The 24,266-nt window shown below is 38.8% G+C and overlaps 1 protein-coding gene and 1 pseudogene across 1 annotated transcript in view; both read right to left on the reverse strand.

Annotated features, from left to right (window-relative positions):
• The window catches only part of LOC135708143 (uncharacterized), a 508,021-nt gene that overhangs the window by 460,443 nt on the left and 23,312 nt on the right, over window positions 1-24,266 (reverse strand). The gene's annotated exons all lie outside the window — the stretch shown is intronic.
• LOC135708224 (uncharacterized) overlaps window positions 1-24,266 on the reverse strand; it is a 58,983-nt pseudogene that overhangs the window by 11,016 nt on the left and 23,701 nt on the right.

A 24,266-nucleotide genomic window follows, 5' to 3' on the forward strand; every position in this document is an offset into this window, starting at 1 on the left:
ATCCGTATCTGAGTTAATTGATTAGCTAAACTAGCTAGCCGTATATGGGGCCAAACAGAAAAATACACTTTTCCCATACCGTCTCTTACTCATAATTAATTATATCTTAACTCATGCGTATGATTGAAAAACTGTGAACAGCAAAGTTTAAGGAAATTAATTAGGCTTTTTGTTTAAAATACTTTCAAGATTGGACACTCACGAATAACATCTCAAAAGAGCAAAAATTGCTCAAATTATGCGATAAGCATTATTTAATTTAAGCATTATGAATTTTTTTGTTTTAAATTTAATGTGATTTAATATTAACACTATTTCAAAGATATTCGATAACTATTGGTAGTATTTTGGAAAATACTTATTTTTTCAATAATTCATAACCTTTTTGTTTATGATTTGCCTAGTAGATGCACAGTGTCACTAGGTAATACTTTACCTAAACTATAAAATAAATATAAAAAATAGTCTAAAAATATGCAATTTGAGTAATCTAATTTTTTTTTTGATAATTTAGATTTTTTCAGTAAAAATTTTTTTTTTACGGTGTGTATTTTTTTTTTGAAAGACACAATACTTGTCCGCAACTTCTTTTAAGACACCATCTCAATCAAACAAATCGTTCGCAAGATATATGTTTTTTTCTATTCATGCGTATCATTTTTGCATAAGCCCTTTTCAAGTGTTAGTCGTGTACAAAACTAGGGAACCAAATATGTAAAATGGCATGTTGGACAATAACAAACAACTGTGCCAAGTTTCAACATAATCGTAGAAGGTCGATCAGAAAATTAAAAAACAAATCGTAATTTGAAATAGAACTGCTGAACAGTTCAATGCCGGTAAACGGAGGTCTCTATGGAAACGCTTCATAAACACACACGGCCAACTATCCACTCACTTTCGGACCAACCCTTCACAAGGTAACGTTTGCATTTAAAAAAAATTAAAGGGTTGTGTCCTAGACACGATCGCAGTATGACGTAGAACCACGAAAAATTGATGTTTGTCATGCATTTTTGACTATTATACTTATTATTATGAATGGGGCGGGGCAGAACGTTGGATGGACTTTGGATGTTAATCTAATTGCACATATAGAGGTAACAGATATATTTTACAGTCAGTTGATGGTAATTTACCAACATAATATCATCGGATGTATGTCTCCTCTTAAGCAGTTGTTTTGAAAATTTTGGCTTTTGTTTTTACTTATAATTGTAGTTTGCTTAAAATTTATTTCCCGAAAAAAAAAGTTATCGTCAAATCCATATCTTTTTTGAGTTGACGTTAAAGACAGGGGGAAGGGGAGAGGGGTATTTTGCAAGTCTCATTCCTCATTATGTGACAGGTGATCATGCCGTGATCCACCTTTATCCGCTGACTTGGTCCTGCTTGCTGCAGGACCTATTGCCACGCCGTCCGAAGCGGTAATGAGCAGCGTCAGGAAAGCAGCGCTGTTTTATATCTTTTTAGGTTCAAGCAGAATGATGTGCAACCAAGTGGTATTCGTTTATGATGACTGGGTTTGGGGAAAACGTTTAGTTCATGAAAACAGTGATAAAATTATCATTTGCCTATTTTTCAAAAGTTTTTTGATTAAAAATTGGAAAAGTATTTATTTCAGCAGATTTGTTAAGTTATATCCTATCGATTGGCGTATTTGGATTTTCATTTCATCTATAAATGACAAAGTTACGCGCGTTCAAAACCTAACACTATTTCAAAAAATTGCACCCCAGTGTAGTCCACAAAGACGTAGTTCTACGTCAAAATGGACAAAAAAAATTCGATTTTTCATGGGTTTACCTTCACCCGCACTGACGAAGCTAACCATGCAGCATCAATCATAGTAACCCATGAGTCAGCAGACAAAATTTGACAGCTCTATCAGTCGAACTCTAACCGTGATCGGAAAAACAGTGAAGCAAGTGTGCGCGTTCAAAGAACGGCACCCCGCCGCGTCGAAAACGGACATCGTGCGGCACTTTGTGGACACCGATCCGACATCTACAACATCTTGGCACTATTATACAACAATCAGAGCATCGAAAGAAAGCCCGGTTCCGGACGGCCGACGACCCTGAGCGACAAGAAGCTCCAAAAGATGTTGAAGAGGAAGACCGAGGGAAAAGTGGCTACATCGCTGCGTGCGCTTGGCCGGGAGGTCGGTGCAACCGGCCAAACAGTGAAAAAGTACCTGGCGAACATGAACATATATGTCAGAAAGCGGAAGTCACGTCCACTGGTTTCTGAGCTGCAGGCAAAGACGCAGCGGCAGTGGCTGAATAAGATGGTCAACTCGTTTTTCCCGGCGAATCGCGACGTGGCGGTGGTGATGGACGACAAGACCTATATCACCCTGGATGGCAACGACTGGCAGGGCACTTCGTATTTTACTTCCCCCACGAAGGAAGTGAGCTCCGAGGTGAAGTTCATTTCACACACCAAGGTGTATATAAAATAAGCTGTAATCATTGTAACAAATTATACGTAGGACAAACCAAGAGAACTTTAGCAACTAGATTTAAAGAACATATAGCGGAGGTTAATAAGGCCAAAAAGCAAGAGGAAAAAGGCCTAACATATGATTTCAAATCAAAGGTTACAGAACACATCTTCCCAGAGGACCAACAATTATCTTTGGAGGACATCACGATTTTACGAACCGTATCTACACCATGGAAAATGGATTTTGCAGAGAGCCTCGAGATCAACAAACAACGGAATTCAACTTTACTCAACAGGGATCAAGGAAACGGACATACATGGCGTTTCAAGTTACTACCTAGGACACATCAACGAGTAAGCAGCGAAGTACCTGGTCCTTCAGGAATTAAATTTAAGTTTACCTAGGTTCTAAGTGAAAATGTTCCTTGTGTTAATATATATTCGGTAAAATGCGATGTTTTTCTTCAGTCGAGTATTAGTACAAGACACTGAAGAAGTCTGCACATTGTAGACGAAATACGCGTATCTGTCAAGGATAAGCAAATAAGGTAGTGGAATTAAATGGAAATTACTAATCCTTCTCTCTCTCTCTCTTTATACAGGTATTCCACTAAGACGCCCACATTCATCAGGGTTCATAAAACATTGATTTTCTCAAAACAACCTCCTTCCGATTTAACAAATGTTTTTGTAAAGAAAGCTGAAGTAATGCCCTAAAATGTGGTGTAGAGTGTAAGCTGCACACTTACTTTAAACAAATTATAAAAATGTTATTGATTTTCACAATTTAATGAAATTGCATATTTTTTAGTAAAGTAATAATTTATTTAAAATCTACGCACGTCATTTTTGTTAAATTAGCTTCTAGATTTTTTCCTAAGTTCAGCCGTTCTATAGTTAATGCGAATTAAATAAAATAATAATTATACCATTTTCAAACGTTAGTTAACGTTAGCAACAAAATGTTTTTTTTTCCATGATTGTATATTAAATAACAAACAATTAATTCTCAGATATGGTGGCTGTCAGACTTACCCGTTTCTATCTCGGCGCAGGTATCTTGCGAAAACCAACGTTTTATGTTTTTACTAAGAGTTTACTGAGTTTTTTCTCAAATACCATGTAAACATGTCATTATTTTTCGAATAAATATAATCCATTTTTTGAATATGCTTTTTTTCAAAAGTTACTCTGGATTACAAAATCATATTTAAATTAAAAATGCAACCATTTGTAGCAGCGAACATATGAGTAATTCCAAATTAAGGACACACTAGCGCTGCTTTATGAGTGAATTCTGAACCAAATTCTTCCCCTTGGGATAGGTCTAGTCCATTTGAACAACTTTTCCCAAGACGGAAACCTTCTAACCAGTACGTGTGTTAAGTTAGGACAAACAATGAAAAACAATAGTGCCCCCTGGTGCCTTAATTCTGAGTGGAACTCTTAACCTTAGGATAGGTCTAGTCCATCTGAACGACTTTACCGAAGACAGAAACCTTCTATCTAGTCCATACGGAAAGTTAGAAGGAAGCTACATCCTATTTGGTTGGGATCTCCTATGAGAGATCCGGTGCCTTCAATAAAGTTTGATAATTTAAACTGAAAGTACATTAAATTTACTTTATAAAACATTTCAAATGATTTAAATCCGTTGAACTTTCGCCGCGATATTACAATTTAATTTTGGGGTCAAATTGACCCCAGGGTACAGACAACGTAAGTTTTTTTTTGGCACAAACGAAGGGTTAAACAAGCTACAATTAAATAAAAAAAAATCCATACATTTTTGACCTGCTTTACTACCAGATCTCAACATGCCATGTATATTGATGCCACACAATATGTGATTTCCCTTTCACAGACTACAAAATATAGTACCTAGCCCTGATAATATGTTGGAACCAATATTTATGCAATTAGATTTCCCATTCAGGGGCGCATTTTTCACGTCGAGTATGTAAGAAAGAAGAGACTCCGGATGTTATTCTAACTGCATATATATAGAGGTGCCATACATGCTTTGTCCGCACTTGCCCTTTTTCAACAACTAACGGTACTAATTGTATGCGTAATTTCCAAAAGATATCACTATTAAGAACAGCAAATTAACTCAGATGCATGGTAACATTATTAACTCTGGAGCAAAAGTTCATAATCATCTGATTCTATCTTCACAGAACTATCCGTTCAAGTTCACAGAACTTCCGATGAGATACTTCTCGTTGAAATTTCCGTAGGGCCTACAGTCCATACAAATTTCCAACATAATTCCAATTTTGAGTCGGTCTGATCGTCCGTGTATGAGTGGAATCATACATTTCAGAAAATTTAGGCATCCTAATCCTGACCCCCTCTGCTAATTATTTGCTACGCCGCGCTCACATTTGGATGAGCGAACTGAGGAGAGTACCCATCTGCACAAACCTGAGTCAGCGGTTTACCCCCATTCGCACTACATACCTACATGTATAGATACTTTGTTGCGGCGATGTTGGCAGCACCAGCAGCTTCTTTGCGCCTGGTTGGTCTAATCCCATCTGCCGTTGTTTACCGCGATGATATAATTAATATATATATTTGGGGAGTTTGGAAATCATTCGAATTCTGTTTATAATTAGATTTATGCGGGATGCTTCCTTCCATGGAACACCCCATCCGAATAAGCATCCGAACAACAGTACTAAAATAATGGTCAAATCATGTCTCGCCATCGGATACTTTGGATGACCCGGATATCGGTACCGCATTGATGCATTTGACAACCGACTTCCCGTGGTGAAAACCAAAATTTATGTGGATGGGAAATTTGGTCCCCAGCTGAGTGGAAACGAGCAAATGGACCACCAAATGGGAAATGAGAAAGTCAATTACCCGGTACTGTTAAGGGGGTAACAAGCGATTAAATACCACACAATGAATGTGTACGATGATCGTTAAAGGCCGTTCTCAAGGGCTGTGCACTAAAAGTTACATGCTTTGTTCATAAATTATCGTGGAAATACCAATCCGTGAGAACCTATATAGAAAAATATATATTCAACAGCATTTTTCTCGGCTTGCTGTTTCACCAGATGGGACCGATATGCTTCTATAGGCAGTAAATTCCTTCTCATAAGATTGCTACTCGGTTCTGCTCGTTTGCCTTCAACCACCATCCATCCAGGTAGGCGAATAATGTGTGGTCATAGGTAGTATGCACAATGTGTTACCAATTTAGTTAGTTATGGGGTTCCCACATTCCACCCATCCGCCACCGTCAACACCCGCCGGCAACATCAAAGATAAAATGTTGCGAAATTAGTATTCATTGCGATTGCGTTCGCATTAATTCATCAATTCAATTTGGATTGCAGTGATTCTGTGCCTCTGTGGTTTGCCGACGGCGGCATTATTCTCGAAACAAGTCGGCGAAACCGAAAGCGAAAGCAAAGCGATAATTTTCCCAACATCATGTAAATTCATGGCTCTCGCACTAATTAAAGCGAAGGAGGCACAATGAATAGGGTAGGTGTTCCAGTAATATTAATATTGCTGCTGTATGGGGCTTATGCCTGAATAATTGTGGAAAACCAGATAAATTTATTTTTCATTGGTATCTCCCCTCAAAAATAAAGTAGATTTGCATAATTGAAACTTGAAATTAGCCCGGACGGAAAACACTCAATTTTCACTCCTTTTGACTCATTTGCACCTAAAGTTGTGCTAGTGTTCCTATAATAGGGGAATCCACAAGGTAATCTATTAGAAACCAATGTGTTCCACGATTATAGGAACCAAAGTTAGCAACCATCACAACTACTGGAACATTGTTCCTACTAATGGAGGACGAGTTTTCGAAACATCTATGATATTAATCACGATGTAATATTTTTGTAGCAAAGCTCTAGTTTTAAATATCAAAATTATATGCATAACGATTCTTTATTTTTAATAAATTGTCCAAGTTTCTCCACTACTGGCTCACCCGCCCTAATACTATTTCCGTTCAGCGCCGGTGGGCCACATCGAAAGGGGGAAAGGCATGTATGTTGCCTTCTATTTTGGTCATGTTTTGACAATATTTTACGCAATTTACAGATTAGACGTCTTGAGATGTGTTTAGATTATTGATTCAAAATCATATGCATAGGAACACATAAATACTGTTCACAAAACGCCAGAAGATTGCGACCAAAAATATCTATTACTACCGTCCCAATGACGCGTTCATCTAGATAAAATTGATTAATAGCTGATTTATAGCGATGGGCCCAATCTTAGATCCATAGGCCAACATTAGAGCCATTTCCCCAACGCTTCAGAATTTCGTTTGAATTTCTCCAAAGAATTCACTTGCAGATCTCCTCACACTTTTTTTTAGATTTCTCCTCAAAATGAGATCAACAGTCAAGTCAAAACTTATTTGGAATTATTTTGAAGTTCTCCTGGATTTATTCTCAGATTAAATTGCAATCCTTCTTCTAACATACCCCCTAAGCATTCTCCGAAAATTCCTAAGGAATTATGATCTGGTTTGTTTTTCTCCTAGAAACATCTTGAAATTATCCTCAGAATTCCCATATATTTCTGCTTTGAATTGCCATGAACTTGACCTCAGAATAATCGTGAATTAATCCTCAGTTTCCATTGAGTCCTGTTCATAACTTCACGTAGAATTCTACTCAAAACTACCTTGGCATTCACCTTAGTTTTCACATGGAATCTTAAGCTCCTCAGAACTACCTTGAAAACATATTTGACTTGATATTTTTCTCCCGTTCTTCCCAGTACTCCCTTGAAATGATTTACTTAGAAATTGTGGGACATCAAATTGCATGAGCCTTGAAAATTTATCTTGGATGGATGAGTTTTGATTTATTAGCTGTGATCTAGGTAAATGTTCAATGCCCAACATCATGAATATTTATATTTGTTCAAGATTCTTGAAAATGTCTCCAAGTAAAGGTTGAACACGAAAAACATCCGGACACAAAAATCTTGTTGGGGTTTAAAAATGTGTTTTATTTTCCATTAGAAGGTATTGTGCTTATTGCAAGACCATTGTTTCAGTCTTCTTTCTTACGATAGGCCATTGCTCGAACTTTTCTTCATACACGGCCCATCATCTTGTGTACGAGCCCTGTTCCCACTTGTTTGGCTGCCAAATTTAATTTCCGCTTGAAATCCTTCAGGTCAATTGCAGTTCCCTTTTTCTACAGTATGTGCTTCGCAATTGACCAGTGTTCCTCAATTGGCCTTAGTTCCGGATTATTGATTAATCTCCTTGGGAACCACAGTGACGCCATTTTCGCTGTATCGCTGTTTGGAGGAATTTGAGTAGTGGCAGCTTGCCAAGTTAAGGCAAAATAGACAATCCACCTCATGCTGCTTCATAAAAGGCAGTAGTCTTTTCCGTAGGCACTACTCCTGATAAATTTCATGGTCCCAGAAGTAACGAAAGTTTCGCTTTTCAGCCCACAACTGCTGCCAGTCAATTTTAGTTTCAAGCGTTCAGGATCGAATCGCGACGTGCTTGCTCCGGTGAAGCCATGATGTAAACAAATGAACTTATCCTGACAACCAATGGCTGCTGTGATTCTATACACTCTTAACTTGATTGAGGAAAAATTTTGAAAAAAAATTACTTAAAAAATGCCCTAATGGCAGCGTTTGTAATGCGTCCGAATTTTTTATTGTTAAGATGAGATTTAAATCAAATATATTCAAGTATAAAATATCTGAAAAACATTCATGATCCAGAACCCAAGAAATTCAAACCTTTGATTTATAATTTTTTTTTTTTTTCGAGAGCTGACCAACTGCAGTCTTAATAGGCTAGCATCTCGGTTGGGTTCTCCATGCGATACACAATACTTTCAGACGACTCGAGCTATGGTGCTCACTAGGTCACTGCAGCTTTTAGGCTCGTATTGTGATTAACTGTGTGTATTAGATTACGACCATAAATCCGGAGAACCCCGAGATCTGGGCGCAATCGCCCCTGCAAACAAACACGCCAACAACCGGTCTCCCGCGAACAAAAGAACAATCATGCAAACAAACTATACCAAATCATAGAGGAAATATTCCTCTACCTGTTTGTGTTATTAGTTTTTCCAAACTGAGCCCCAATCCGCGAGAAACCGGCAAATGACGTGCCCATCTACAAAAGCAACTACGCTCCAACCTCGAAGATCTCCGGAAATATGTGATAAATCATGTAAATGTAAATGGAATACAGTAATGTCCCGATTTTGTCAGCTCCCTTTTTTGAAAATGTTTTCCAATGTTCTACAAAACCCATGCCCTTTTTCAGTAATCTTCTTGAACCTATTGCACCAAAGTATACTTTAAATGTCCCTCTTAACGAATGGCGAATGAGAAAAATTTAGATTTATGATTATGTGAAATTATTGAAAGAAAAAAGTCTGAAGCGCGGAGGGGCTGACAAAATCGGGTCATTACTGTATTTAAAATAAATAAATTCATTCTTACCTTTTTATGGTTGTTTCTTTATTAATTGCTATTATTACCTGCTTAGAGTTGGCTCCTTTAAAATACTGTGTAGAATTTACCTCATTATTCCCCAGCTCTGTCGATTTGCGTTCCTGCGTGGTTTTTGTGATAGAACCACGCTCAGCATATTATCCTGTAGTACGACTTGGGCATGCACCATGCAAGTAACTCATCTCTCGTCAAAATGATGGGATATGGGGTGATGGTGAAGGGATATAGAAAACGAATAAAAGAACAGAGAGAAAGGTATTAGTATTGGTTACATTTGCCCCCCCCCCCCACACACACACACAACGAAAAAGAAACATAGATGCACAGACAAACAGAAATAACAAATTTAATATTTCTCTCCACAAAACATAGTCACTAAAACACTACCGCCATCTGTCGAGTATCACGTGATGGATAGTACGCTTAACAGATGGCGCTAGTGTGCAGACGTCAAACGCAAGGGAACCGACCGTACGCGCCACAGGTGGCGGCACCGCCAACCAAAAACACTCCAATTGACCGTCAAATGCGTATTCGATGAACAACCTGCGAGAGTTATGTCTGTTTATCTGTGATAGATGGGTTATTAGGAAAATACAACTACATTATAACTATTAGTGCAATGGATGAACGTTAGTTTCGGGGTCATGTTAGTGTTAGAGTTTTGTTAGTATTGACCCTTATTCAGCCCTGTCGGCCCCTCGAACACTAGTCGCATGCAGTTGTTGTTAGGACATGCGACACTGTCACTGCTACTATGTTAGAGGTATGACCCGTCAAGTTTCGAAGTGTAAAAAAACTGTTAGAACTTTCTTATAAATTAACTTTACACTCAAAGCAAACTATTTACGTTAGCATTACAAAAGCGAATTTAAAATTACTATTTTATTTTATGCTAATATTAAAATTATTATAAAACTACAATTTACGGCTCCGTGAAATTAACTCGCTTGAACCGTTCAAATCGATGAACTGAAGAAAAACTAGAATTTTAACAAATTAAAAAAAAATCATAGCGACACTTGACAAATCATCATCAAGCCTCTCATCCTTGGACAGGGATTTTTAAAATTTATTTAATACTGAAAGTAATTCTGATCTGGATTTATTAAGTTCAATGCGTGACATGAAAAACGAAGAAAATAAATGATTGCATTCTTTTCTTTAAAATTCCTTAGTAAGAGAATGTCAAAATTCCCTGAGTAATGATAAAATTTCCTGAGAATTTCAGTTGGTGTTCAATGTCAAATAAATCATTTTAAAACTATCACTTACAAATCCTTGCAGTGGATGGAATTGTTCTAACGGTCTAACTTCAATAAAGTTTTCTAGACTTCCCTGAATTTCTCAGAACGATTTAAGTTTCTTTCCTGACTTGTTTTCCGTCCATCTTGTTTTCCGTATTGAGTACCAATGCCTATCAGCCTATCAACTCATGGACCGGGGACCAATGGCTTTACTTCCCATTCGAAGGAATCGTGAGCAGAGATTGTATGTCTTATAAAATCCCGACGGTGCCGACTGGGCCAGGCCCTTTGGAGTGAGAGGCAATCACGGCAGTTGCCACTACATCACTGGCGCCGCTAGCTAATTCAAGCTCTCGCAATTTTCCTGAAATTAATTGAACTGCCTTGAAGCTCATGGAATTGCCTTTAACATCTATTGAATTAACTGAGCTTCACTTCGTGAAGTTCTTTAAATATTGAAGAATTTCTCGGAGCTACTCTTATGTTCCACCAATTTTCCTGATGTCCATGAAACTTCACTGAAGACCCCATAGTTTTCCAGAACATTTACGAAATTCTCGGAGTTTTCTAATTCACTTCCTTGGCAGTTCTTGAAAAAACCTGCAATAAGTTATTAAAAATACTCGGAACATCCTTGAACATAATGAAACTGCAAGCTTCCCTGACATGCCCGGTACTCAATATTTTGTCGAAGCTCATGGTGCTGTCCTGAATTTAAAAAATTTAACATTTATAGATCTTAGCACTCCATAGTACCCTCTCCCAAAAACTACAAATCTTCAAACTTCCCCGCAAGTCTGAATTGAAGATCTCTGAGCTTCCCTGGAGATCTCTAAAGCTAGCTTCTTTGAACGTTACCCCAATTCTCCTTAAGTTCTGCAGACTTCAAATCAGATCAGATAATTTTTGACATCTCCGAAGTTTTCTGGATATCCCTGAAGTAATAGAACTTCATTAAAGTTACTGCAGTTTTCTTGAAGCAGATGGATCCGCCTTGAAGCTGAAGCTAAGATGCCCTGAAGTTCCCTTATTATCACATAATCTGTTTATGAAACTTTCCCGAAATTCTAGGTATTTTCTTTCATTCCTAGAAGCTTCCTTCTACAGTTTTTGTTGACCCTCTGGAAGTTCTCCTATCTTTGCTGAAGTTCTCGCTGCTCTTCTGATGATATTCCTGGAATAGCCCTGAAATTAATAAAACTGCCCTTAAGAACTCTAAACTTCTCGACGTAAATTTCTCGCAACTTCAGTGAAGTTTTGGAAGTTTTTCTTAAGTTTTCTAAACTTCCCTGACACTCTCAGTAATTGAAACTTCTACGTTCCCAACAGTTTCTTGAAACTTTCACGAAATTTACCTGGAGTTTTCGAAACTTCCCTAAAATTCCCACAATTTTCCTGATAATCATGATCTGAGTAGTTCTCGGAACTGCTCGAAGCTACGTAGCTCTGTTAACTCAACTTACGGTATGTCATCTTCTGATAGGTTTCTGCATCCTTCCTGACGTTAATTGGACTGAAATCTATCGAATTGTCCTGAAACTATCGGAACTTATTTGAAATATCTTAAAACTTGCTTAGTAGTTTTGGATGTTCTTGAAGTCCTCCGAAGCTTCGTTTAAATTCATTAAAAAAAATCCAAGAAATGCTCTTTCTTGAAGATTTTCGTTTTTTAAAGATGTTAATGGAACTAACATAAAGTTTTCAAAATTTTCCTGAATTTCTCAAAACTTCAATAAAAATCCCGCATTTTTCCTGTCGTTCATGGGACTCTCAACTTCTTCAAAGATTTCTGGACTTTGTTGTTGGAAAATCTGTAAAGTTCCTGCATTTTCTATCAAGTTATTTTAATGGACCTTAAGTTCCCAAATTGTTCCTGAAGTTTTCGGAACTTCCCTTAATTTTATTGACGGTCGTGAAGTTCTTTGTTCTTCATCATGCTTAGGGGAGAGTTTGAGATGTTGTTCGTTCGAGTATGATGAGATCTATGATACTAGGTGCGGGTGAAGTTGGGGACAGCCGGACCGTTTTCTGACCCTTTTAAAGAATCAAACTGAGCCTACCTGTAGTAAGGTCTCTTGTCGGGCAAACAAAACATTGACGATCGGTCCTCATTAGAGATCCGCAGAGACGAACCAGCCAATAGCTGAAAGTCTCTTTAATAAAGTAACCTAACCTAACCTCAAAAAAACCTCAGAAGATCTAAAAAATTACTGTAATCTTTCTGAAATTAGTTAAACTGCCCTGAAGTTTCACGCGAAAAAAAAACCCACCAACTATGGAAGATGCACTAACATGCCAAACATATGTTTAAGAGTTTAGATTATATTTTCTTATGTTATTTCAGTATGCTAGAGACAGTATATCTTTAGCTTTAATTCAGTTTTTTTCATGCGGCTCTTTTTATCACTAGAGGCGGAGCAATATTTTGACACTTTGAGAGCGCCTAGTGTAAATTGGAATTCAAAAATTCCTTAATACCTGTAGAAATATAGGCACATGTCTACCTGTGAGCAGTTCCAGGCCAAAAAATAAAACCAGACTCGACCTTCTCCGATTTCCATGAAACTTTGCATAATTGTGGGTTATGGGCAATCATTCACATTTTAGATCTTGCATTTTTTTTAAACGGCGTCTTTGTGGTTTTTCAATAATTTGTAGAACGAAAACATCACTTCTGATCGAAATGACGTCTGCTAAAAGTTGTTGAGAAAAATAAAGCCTTGCTGGAAACAATGTACACCATATATTTTAAAAGTAATGTTGGGTAAAAATTCCAAATAAGTGTTACAAACTCAAATATTTCAAAAAGTATGTCTTCAATTCTACTAATAAAAAAAAACACTCACGAAAATAGCAAGCTTTAAGAAAATTTAAAATCATGGACATTTGAAAATGTGAAAATGGACAACCATCTTTTTGCAAGTACGCTTTTTTATGTAATTCCTACACAGGAAGCTATATCACACATTCTTAATCGTTATTTTTGCTAAAATTACATAAGAAAGCTAGTTAACAAAAGTTTGCATTTTTTATGAATTTTGTTTTAATATTATAAAATTTGAAGATATAGGTACTTTTTGAGATATTTGAGATTTTAAAACTGTTTTTGAATTTTTACTAAAAAATTTCAAATAAAAATTAACGTGTATATTTTTCCCAGAACAAATTTACTTTCCTCAAAAACTTTGTCTCAGACGTCATTTGGATCATAAGAAATTGTTCACCGGCCTGGTTCTATCAACATCGCACTTTTGGGTAAGGACCAACAACCGTCGTTTTGTGATGGAATCTTCCTGAAGAAGTTAGTTTTTTTTTATCCCGAAGTTTCTTTTTCATTTCGCTCCCTCATTCATTTGGCTGGTCTGAACAGATCGGCATCCGGTCGACACGATGGAACCAAAGATCCACAACTTACAACGCGCGAATCCTAAGCAAACAGACAGCGAAGGTTGGGAGTAAAGAGACCGGTGCGCGGTGGTGGTGAAGCAGGAATTTCCTCAGCTCGCACTTCCATCAAAATTCGCCGATGCCTGGCGGGTGGTGCCCAATCCCGACTTCCAGGAATGCCATTATAATTGTGTGACATGGGGATCCACCGCTGCCAGTCCGTCACTCTGTTGCGCTTAGTAGCTTGTTAATTTTTACGAATTAGCCCAAGCCGGGGGATGAAGTTGTAGTAGCTCTCGGTCTCGGAAGTGGTAGGGAAAATATTTTCCATGTCCTTCGGGGGGGTGGAGGACATGGGAAAAGTTTTCGGAATACATTTGCAATGCCGTGTCGGGATAGCTCGCAATTGGGTCCTGCAGCCGAGCGTGAACAATTCTTAATTAGGATGGTTGAATTGCTTTCTGGGCAGCATGAAGGTGTTTGCAGAATCAAAGAAATTAAGACGTAATTTGCTGTACGTGTTTCGTTTGCGTGATAATTCCTATTCGGGCATGACGATAAACCCAATTTGTTCTTTGAAAGTAGGTAGACGTTCCGATTGCATGAGGAAGCTCGATCAATGAACTCAAATCAATTACAGAAAATTAAACTAGTGCAAGTCCATTGCTCCCGAAAACCACTTAAAGCTCGGATTGTACAAACTTACCGCCCACCCGTAAATAAGTAGATGATTGCTTTTCAATTTGATCATTCTGGGAACGGAATGCTCGTCTCCTTTGTGATACGTGGGAGGAAGCTGAGGAAGTCACAGTTTGGCACACCTCCCGCTGTGAAGATTGGAACTTGCATTTGCATAGTTCCGACTGTGGGATGGATGGAGTGGAGTGTTCGTCCCAGCGGGAGCTTTGGGACCACCAAATGGGAGACGAAAATGGGAAGTCGTTTAGGTTTGTAGCGGTTGCTATAAACAAGTTATATGTAGGTACCTACGGAAGACTGGTGGCTGACAGGGTAGGGATGTCCGGTTACTATTCGATTAATCGAACTAATCGGTTATTTGTTAAAATGATCGATTTGTTTTTAATCGATTATTCTTCAATGCCTCGATTATCTGATAATCGTTTAATTGGCTTCGATTATTGCATGATAATTTAAATTTTCATTGGAAGCAGGAGTTTTATTTATTTTAGTGTTTATAGACCACGAAGCCAACAGAGCATCGATTAAACTATGTTTCATCCCAACTTGAAGTTCAGAACGTACATGGAACCGAAAAAATGCCCCAAAACTAAGTTCTTTTCACTCATCAATAAGTTAATTTTCAATAAACCGCTTATAGTAGTTTACATTTGACTACGGCAAAAATGGTTACTTACTCGTGAGTATTTTCTACCCAAAATTTAGTTCAATTGACTCAAATTTGAGAATATCTCATATACTCACTGGTAACGATAGTCATGAGAAAATCGAATCTCTCGTTCCGTTTTTGACAACAACACAAAGTGAGTGGGGGATGCAAAACTCAAAATTACCCAAAATTAAGCAAAAAGCACTTAAATTTAGGGTAATTTTTCCTCTGTGCATGTCAGACAATAACAAAGTTGAGAAACCGTTTGTCTGGCCCTCATCTCAACATGATACTATTCCTAAAGGGCTGTTCATTAACTACGTAGACAGTTAAGGGGAGGGTTTGGAGAAGATGTTTGGTTCGAGTAAAAGTTTTTTTTTTCTCAGGTAAATAGATTGCAGTCCAATGACAAAATCAATTCGTCATAAAGATGCAAGTTGTATTTTCTCTCACCGTACTTCTACAGTGAGAGAAAAGACAACTTGCATCTTACAAATGTTAATAAGCGTTAATGCGTAAAAGTGTATTTTATTGAATTGTTATTTCTCGAAAAAAAAAATCCAAGGATGAATAATCTATACCTTGTTAAAACACTTTTGGTTTTCTTTGTTATCAGAGAGTATTAAAATCAACCGATTATTTTGATTAATAGATTATTTCATTTCGATTAATCGATGTCGATTACTATCAATAAAAAAGAAACAGATTAGTAAATAATCGATTAGTTGGGGAAATCGGACATCACTATGACAGGGGTCAGATTTGGTACTCATGTTAATCATGTGCAACCAACTAAATCTTGAGTCATTTAATATCCGGACGCACTGTTTATTTTACTGCAGTGCTCCTAGCGGTCGGGTGTCGAATGTTTTGACAGCAGTTTGTTTTGAAATGTTTCCTCTTTCAGTGCTGAAAAGTTCGTCACAATTCATTTTCTTTAAATGAAGTTTTACTTGATGGAAGTCGCCAACCGAAAATAAATTTTGGACACCCACTTGGAAAATCCGACGTGGTCAGGTTCAAAAATCGCGAAGTCGTTGGAATTGGTTAAATCGACCGTGTGCAGTGTTCTCAAACGTTTCCGTGAGCGGCAGGATCATAGCAAGCGTCTTAGTGGAACCAAGCATCGGAAGCTGCATTTTAAGGTGTTTAGAACGGTTAGGGCAAACCCAGGGCTGTCGGATTATGATTCGCCAAGAAATTCAATGTCAACCAAAGCACCGTCAGAAGGATTTGTCAGCGAGCAGGATTTAGATCTTTTCGGGCCAGTATGCAACCAAACAGGACAATGAAGCAGAATCTAGTGGCCAAAAGACGTGTCCAGAAGTTGATAAGGTTCTTACAACGTACGAAGGATGCATCCTCATGGACAACGAAACGTACGTGAAGATGGATTATGGGCAGCTTTCCGGATTAAAGTTCTATAAATTCCTGGCCGAGGTGATGTCCCTAGAAAGTTCAAATTCGTTTTTACCGATAAACTTGCAAGAAAGCATATTATCTGGCAAGGTATTTGCAACTGCGGACAAAAAACTCAGGTTTTCGTGACAAACAAGCAAATATATAAGCAAGAGTGCCTGAAAAAAACGTGTGAATAATGGACCTGTAATGTTTTGGCAAGCTGCCACTACAGCGGAGAAGTTCTACAGTGGTATCTACAATCAATACGAAACTAATTGACTAGGCTATTGGTCCCAAGCAAACGATTAAAGTACCCCATTCTAGTCGAAATTCTAGTACTACACAATGTTTGTTTTGATTCGCTATGAAAGTTTGACACATAAAATGAGGGGTTAGTGGATTTTCCTATGTTTCGAGGGGTGAATTGATTAGCTTGGGACCGAAGAGAGTACCAGAGCTGAGCCAAAAAGTTGAGCACGTTATTTCGGAACCTTCTAGTCTTAGAGTTACTTCTATGGTGGTATCGAGACAACGGGGTAGCTTTCTTCGAAAAGGACATCAACCCACCAAACTGCCCTCAATTCCGCCCAATTGAGAAATATTGGGCAATTGTCAAACAGAAGTTGAAGTAGAGTGGATAGGTGACTTGGGATACGACAGAGATGAAGAGATGGTGTAACAAAACGGCCGCTCAGGTTAGCCAACGAGTGTCCAAAATATGATGAGTGGTATTCGAAGAAAAGTTCGAGATTTCATCAAAACCTAAACGGAATAATTTTTATTTGGAGTACTCAACATTTTTGTTTTTTGTTTTTTGCGTCCAGATTTTAAATGACTCAAGCTTGATCTCAGTACGCCGCGCTTGAAATCTGACGTATTTTCCTTTGATGCGTATTTTTCGTCAGCGAATTAATCATTTTTTTGCATTAAATTTGTTAATTTATGTGCTGAAATTTAGTGATATATCGTGTTATGCCTGTGTTTGCCTTGAGCGACTCGGTTGATCTTGAATCTAACCTCCAGAATATACGACGCAGCTTCAATTCTATTGTTCGGTGTAGGTTTTCATAGGCTCTTCCACGGCCCGAACAACGAAGAGCGCGCAATACCCGAGAGCGCGCAATACCCGAGAGCGCGCAATACCCGAGAGCGCGATTCGTGCATCACGTGATCGTAGGTACGATACATGGATGGGGTGATCATCATCCGATTTTGAATCTGCCCCCTCTGAGCTATATAAGCCCAGCTTCCCCAAGGATCAGCCCCTTTTTTCCTGGGAAAGCAACAAGTAAAGTTCGGTGATATTTATCTAAAAAAAATTTCTAGAAAGTATTGCTAAACGTTAAGGAGATAGTCTTGCAGTATTATAGTGCTAATCATATAGGAGTTTCGACTCGCCCGTTATTAGGATAGTTAGAGCTAGTGGCTAATTGCAAAGGAGCTTCGTGCTCGCTAGGCCTAAGTGTTCAGTGTCCCAAAACCACGTGAATACAGAAGAACGATCACCGTTGAAGAAAATCCGTGGTTCAGTGATAAGTGCTTCCCAGAGATCTGAACATGTCCGTCCGTTACCATAGGGACCTCTTCCACGCTTAATCAATTAAGGCTTGGAATCAGACATACGGAGTCTCTGGTTCCTTCCACGGGATCTGTCTAACATCCCCATTACTTCTGGCAAGCAGTGCTGGAACACCCGTTTCGACAACAGGTGCTGAAATACCCGTCCGGTATTGGAGCTGGAATCCGCAGCAGCAACGGTCAAAGGATTTGGCCACGGTTCATCGAAGAGTGAGTCAAAGTTTATCTTCTTTTCATAAACCCTTCTGGTTATAATAAAACCCATTTGAAGTCAACCTAGAATCTTTAAATTTTGAGTCGCGTTCATTACTTGCATGCACTGAACTTGATTACAGGTTGAGAACACACAAAAAAGGTGAGTTTTTCCTAGCTACGGTGTGCCGACCCTGAGAGGCGTGAAAAGAGGTGTGCTAGATAGCCGTTAGTTACAAAGTTTTCTGCTTGCAAAAGTGCTTGGTTGCTCATCTCTCGCCAGTTCCGGAAAATGCGAGCAATCCGAAAGATGCCTCGCTGGATACGTACAAGACTGAACGGGTGATAGCTGGTGGTCGCGAACGGTTCCTGACGAAAGCACTAGACGCGAACCTTCTCCCAGATGACCATGGCAATGCAAAAAAATTAGTGTTCGTTGAAGGAAGTATTACGACATAGGTGAATCACGAAATGTGATGCAATGCGTAGAGAAAATCAAAACTACGGAACCCATGGATTGGAGGATCTAATTAACATGGTAAAACCAGTCCAAAAAAAACAAACTAAATAGGGTTATCTACCCCATTTCCGGCCTATTAAGCACAATCCGCACTTAGTCTTTCTTAATCCAGCGCAGTTTAGCACCATCCGGAATGTTATTATTACTGATGGCTTCCAAATTTATTTACATTTTTGTATGTACCGTAAGATTTGATAAAGAGAAACCAATCGTTGAGATATTGTCAAAAATCTAACACTGTTTCTTGACGCCAAACTCGGCCTACGGATTCTAAACTCGGCCTAACGCATTGAAACGCCAAAGAATTCACTTCGGCCTATCGGATGAAGATAAAAATTGATTCGGTCGGAGCGCTTCTTTTGTTTTTGGGAATAATGGGTTCAAACCTTCATATCACGCGTTCTCATTGACTTCATTCCGAAGCTTATTAACTAAAGTATCGTACCAAACGCATAATTGACTTGTTAACTCTGAAATTATGGATTTATTTGAAGTTTTCTGCTCGATAGGCCCAAAATGGGCGATTAGGCCGAAGTAGTTCTCTACCCTATCGTGTTTTGCCTGCCTTGAGCGACTCGGTTGATCTTGAATCTAACCACCAGAATCTACGACGCAGCTTCAATTCTATTGCTCGGTGTAGGATTTCATTGCCTCCCGGGAGCCCAATTCTAAGAGTACGGATAGCACACTTTCGGCGTGTAGTTCTATTGAGATATTCGTCAACGTGGGCGATTTTGAACCCGATCCGGGTGAAATAGCCCGAGAACGTACTGATATTGTGTCCGTCGCGTGTTTTGGTGGTGATTCGGCGGCCGATGTTTCAGTGAATCAGCAAGTTTTCCGCTTGCAAACGAGCTTGGTTGCTGGTCTCTCGCCAGTTTCGGAAAATGCGAGCAATCCGAAAGATGCCTCGCTGGATACCTACAAAACTGATCGGGTATTAGCTGGTGGTCGTGAACGTACTAGACGTGAACCTCCTCCCAGATGACCATGGCAATGCAAGCAAATTTGTGTTCGTTGAAGGAAATATTACGACAAAGGTGAATCACGAAATGAGATGCAAAGCGTAGAGAAAAACAAAACTACGGAATCCATGGATCGGAGGATCAAATTAACATGATGATCCAGGCCAAATACTTTTAAAAATTAAAAAAAATAAACTAATTGTCAAAAACTGTTTTGAAACGCTTCTACAAAGCTCCAATATTCTCTAGTGAGAGCGACTATTGTGGGCAACATCTTTTTATTCGGCAACCTTTCTATTTGAGCTGCGTGTTAAACAGCTATGCTTTCATCGGCAACTCGAAATCAGCAGCATTTTATAGTGCGTGTGTTTCATTTCAAGAAAACCCTGCTAGATTCCTATTTCTCAGTGGTAAAAATATAATCAAATTGAAGCTGAAAGCCTAAAAAATCGTTAGAATGCATTCAGCGAAGTGTCTTCGTAAGAAAATCCAGTGAAATTAGCGTTCCAATATGGGTTGCCGAAAATAGTCTGTCATGCCGAAGCCGTCGTTTCCCCTACACTGAGGCAAATAGACTTAAGAATTTCACTCGACTTATGAACAACAAATATGAATTTCATAAGCGAGACTTATGAATGATTTTCATAAGGGTCCCGTAATCTCAACATCCATGGTTCGGTTCCAGTCTGCTCCGATTTAAATTTTAATTTTCATAAGGCAAACCAATGAAATGCATACTGATTTCTTGTGGCTAAAATTCATAAGTGTTTCTTATCGAATTCTTACGTTCTTTTGCACGCGTGTACGTGTCAGGATTCAAAAGAACATTTTGAAACGGGAAGTGTGTGTGTAATACTAATATCCAAATGAAAGAGGTAATACAAACATGCGGGGCTTCTTGTAAGTGAAAGTAACCTCGGAATGGGCGTGACTCTCCAGACATTCTGAAATGGGTTGCTGGATTTGCAGTAGAGCTATCACCTTCTAACTCCCGGACTAAAGCTGTCTACAATGACCACCCATTGACGTCTATGAGTTCTCGTGTTGACAGCTTTGAGCGGTACCGAACTTACTCAACTGTTGCCCTGCGGTTTCGCAGCAATTGTTTAAGTTACTCAAAAATGACAAATATGACATTTGTACCACTTTAACTCTGAACGGTTCACTTTTCATCAAACTTTATTCGCAACAAAAACAGCTTACTGAGGGGGAATTACTTCTGCTTCTCTATCGAGCTGGAAACAGGATTCCCAAGTGTATCTGGCACTCAATTACATCCCGAATTCGTTACTCCACATCCGAAAGGACACGGGTCTTCAATTTTCCACTCATCTTGCTCCCCGAAAAAAACTGCTCTCTCACGCAATCATCTTCATCTTCAACATCATCATCATCATCCTTGTCTCTCCATCCCGTTCTTAATGTGTTTGACAAACAGTTCTCCGTGCTGAAATTCCATCACCAGGGATAAAATTACACCCATTCACTATGATGCTAGGTGGGTGCCAGCATATGTGAAGAGGGGGAGACAAATGTGTCCTTCCCCTTGCTGGGCGTTGACTTTTACCAGTGGACTTCGGTCTTCGTGCAGAAGATCCGGATGGGTGGATGACGAGCTTCAAATCCAATAGAATATCATCCAAATGAAGACAAAATACCATCAAACTTTAACTTCTATTCAGCCTTCATGGAACTTGAAGTTATCTCATAGTCGGATCCACTGAGGGAAAGGGTTGCAATTATAATTTATTTTTTTCATCAACATACTGAACAATAACATTGATTAACATGGTGTCTAGCTAGCTGGGAGCGGGATTTTTGTTGAAATTTGAAACATTGTGCAGATAAAGAAGGCAACCGGATTGATCCGATGCCACCGAAAGAGAGTTGGATACAAAACCCACATCCGAAAAGTTTGTCTTTATGTCGACCAACCCTCGTCTCATCACCACATGAATGACAGTTTACTGGATTCAACCCAGGATGCTGTGATTGCATTTTTTTTTTTACTTCAGGAGTGGTTTTCACTCAACGGTAAATATTTTCAATCACACTCACAACATCCTCGTGTTGAAGCATATTATCTACATACAATCTCCATCGTTGTAAACATTTTCGCTCTTGAGAGCTTGAAAGCGCATCGTAAATTATTGAGCCATTCAAGTGGAAGATAAAACTGTGTGTTTCTTTTTTTTTCGTCCGATATCGTGGAAAAGCCCCACAATGCTTGCCACAATGACGACGGTCTCATCTTTTGATGATATTTTTCCATGGATTTTAAAATGTAGGTCAATTACACCGGTGCGGTAAACACCCATCCAGTTGCGCTACACCACGCTGCCAAGTGTTGTATGTTGGCTCGGTCTACCTGTCTGTGAGTTGGAACAGAGAATTGTAAGCATAATAGAACACGACAGCATGATGCACAGCTTAGGAGGCGTAGAGAGAAAGCTGGTATAGCCACCTGCTAGCTAAACATAAGACGAGGCTGGTAGGGGCAAGGTGTGATGGAAGGATAAAAACATTTTCTGCAGCTAGACTTCCGTTGGACCGTGCTAAAGACAATCTTGTTTCATACACCTAGTGGTGCCATGAGCGTTTTCTGAAAACTATGAGCTATTTTATGTTTGTACTATTAGTGTTTTTGATCTCATTTCCGTCCTACTAAGCACAACACGCGCTTACCTCTATTTTGACGTAGACTACGTCTTACGGGGTACAAGGAGTAAATCGAAAATCTAAAATTGCGACCGTCACCAAAAGATGTTAGGTTTTGAACGCTTATAACTTTGTCATTGATAGATGAAATCAAAATCCAAACATATCAATCGATAGGAAATATCTCTACAAATGTGTTGATTATTAAAAAAACTGTTGAAAAATTTACATATAAAAAGTGATAATTTTATCACTGTTTCATGAAAAAACACGTTTTCTCTAACCCAGTCGTCATAATCGAGTACCACTTGGTTGCGCATCGTTTTGCTTGAACCTGTACAGTTATAAAACAGCGCTGCTGTCGTGCCTCCACTCATTTTCGCATCGGACGGCATGGGGAGCGGATCGTTCAAAGTACCAGCAGCAAGCAATAGCAACATCAACATCATCGCCAGTGGTAAGAGGTGGAATTTCTCTATCTCTCTCTCTCTCTCTCTCTCTTCCGTCTTGCTAAAAAAAACTTCCTCGCAGCGACAACCAGCAGGATGGAAAAAGACTCACCTCTGCAACGAGCTGCTTTAAGTTGAATTCGCATCTACTCGATATCATTTGCGGATGATATCGGGAAGGGTGACCAGTGAACCAGGAATTCGGGAAAAATCCTGGAATTCGAAGTCACCGCATCAGATATGATTAATCAGATTAAAATAGAATCATATGAATGTAAACAAGTTCCCCACCATAATTTTAGATTTCTGGAGAATTTTTCATGGATATTACATCTCCGTCATGAATGTTGTGGGATAAAACAATTTCTAAAAATACGTTATTTTTATCATGCGACACCTAGTTTTAAGATCCAAATGATGATGTACTAAAACAAATGTCATGCAATTTGACAGATATCATAACGTCAATACCGTTTTCACCCCCTCGTGTTCTGTGAGTCAATTGTCACTTTGATTCTTCAATAGCCCTCTAGTAAAAGTATGAACGACTGAAACCAGAAAACGGAAAAAAGTTGTTCCAATTGAGCAATGCATTTTGACAGTTCGATTGGATTAGCTTTTGGCAGACGTCCTTACTTTTACTAGAGAGAGTCTAGTATAACAAAACAAACTGATGTGGCAACCTAGGCCCAGATGATTCCTAGCAACACTGCCAATGCAATCAAGATTGCCGCTGTTCGATTGGCTTTGACAGTTCGTTTGGCTCAAAACCAGCCAGTCCACTCCTCTCTTATAGACGAGTGCACGGATGGATTTGAGTTCACTCGCTCGACAAAAAGTGACACAACAGCGGGGCCCTGTTTACTAAAAATGAACACATGCATAATACTCGCGTAACATTTGAAACGGGACTATCAACTTTTGTACACAAAACTTGTTAAGACCTTTTCGCGCGAACCGAATACGCCCACGCAAACTAACAACACCATCGGGTAGGAAAAAATCTCCCCTTCCTGATAGTTCTCTTGGTTTACGTAAGCATACTTCGGTTCTCGTGAAAAGGACCTTGCAAGTTGTTTAGAAAAATTGATAATCCATTTTCAAATGTTATGCGAGCATTATTCATGTGTTCATTTTAAGTAAACAGGGCCCCGCTGTTGTGTCACTTTTTGTCGAGTGAGTGAACTCAAATCCATCCGTGCACTCGTCTATACTACAGGGGTGGTGGTAATTCCTGTCAGTGTTGTTTAAACGTTTGTAGTTTCGGATGGGTTAATCACATACATGTCAGCATATTTTTCGTTTAGAGTGTAGTCAAATGTCAACACGGCTTGCAAGCAGCGTTGCCAGATATACAGATTTATCGGTATTTATACCGATTTCCAAACTAGATACCGATATACAGATAAGGTTCCTCAGAATACCGATTTTTAAAATTTTATACCGATTTATACCGTTTTTTTTTTTAATAATCAAAATTATTATTGCCTGCCCGCGCTCGAATTTCGGAGAAAATTTTTGTGAGAGACTTGTATCTTTTGAATACCTCATATTTTTTAAGCCTTAAAAATTCTAAACAATCAT

The sequence above is a fragment of the Ochlerotatus camptorhynchus genome, unplaced genomic scaffold, assembly GCF_037179485.1.
Source record: "Ochlerotatus camptorhynchus isolate MF236.1 unplaced genomic scaffold, CSIRO-AGI_Acam_v1.1 ptg000328l, whole genome shotgun sequence".
NCBI lineage: Eukaryota > Metazoa > Arthropoda > Insecta > Diptera > Culicidae > Ochlerotatus > Ochlerotatus camptorhynchus.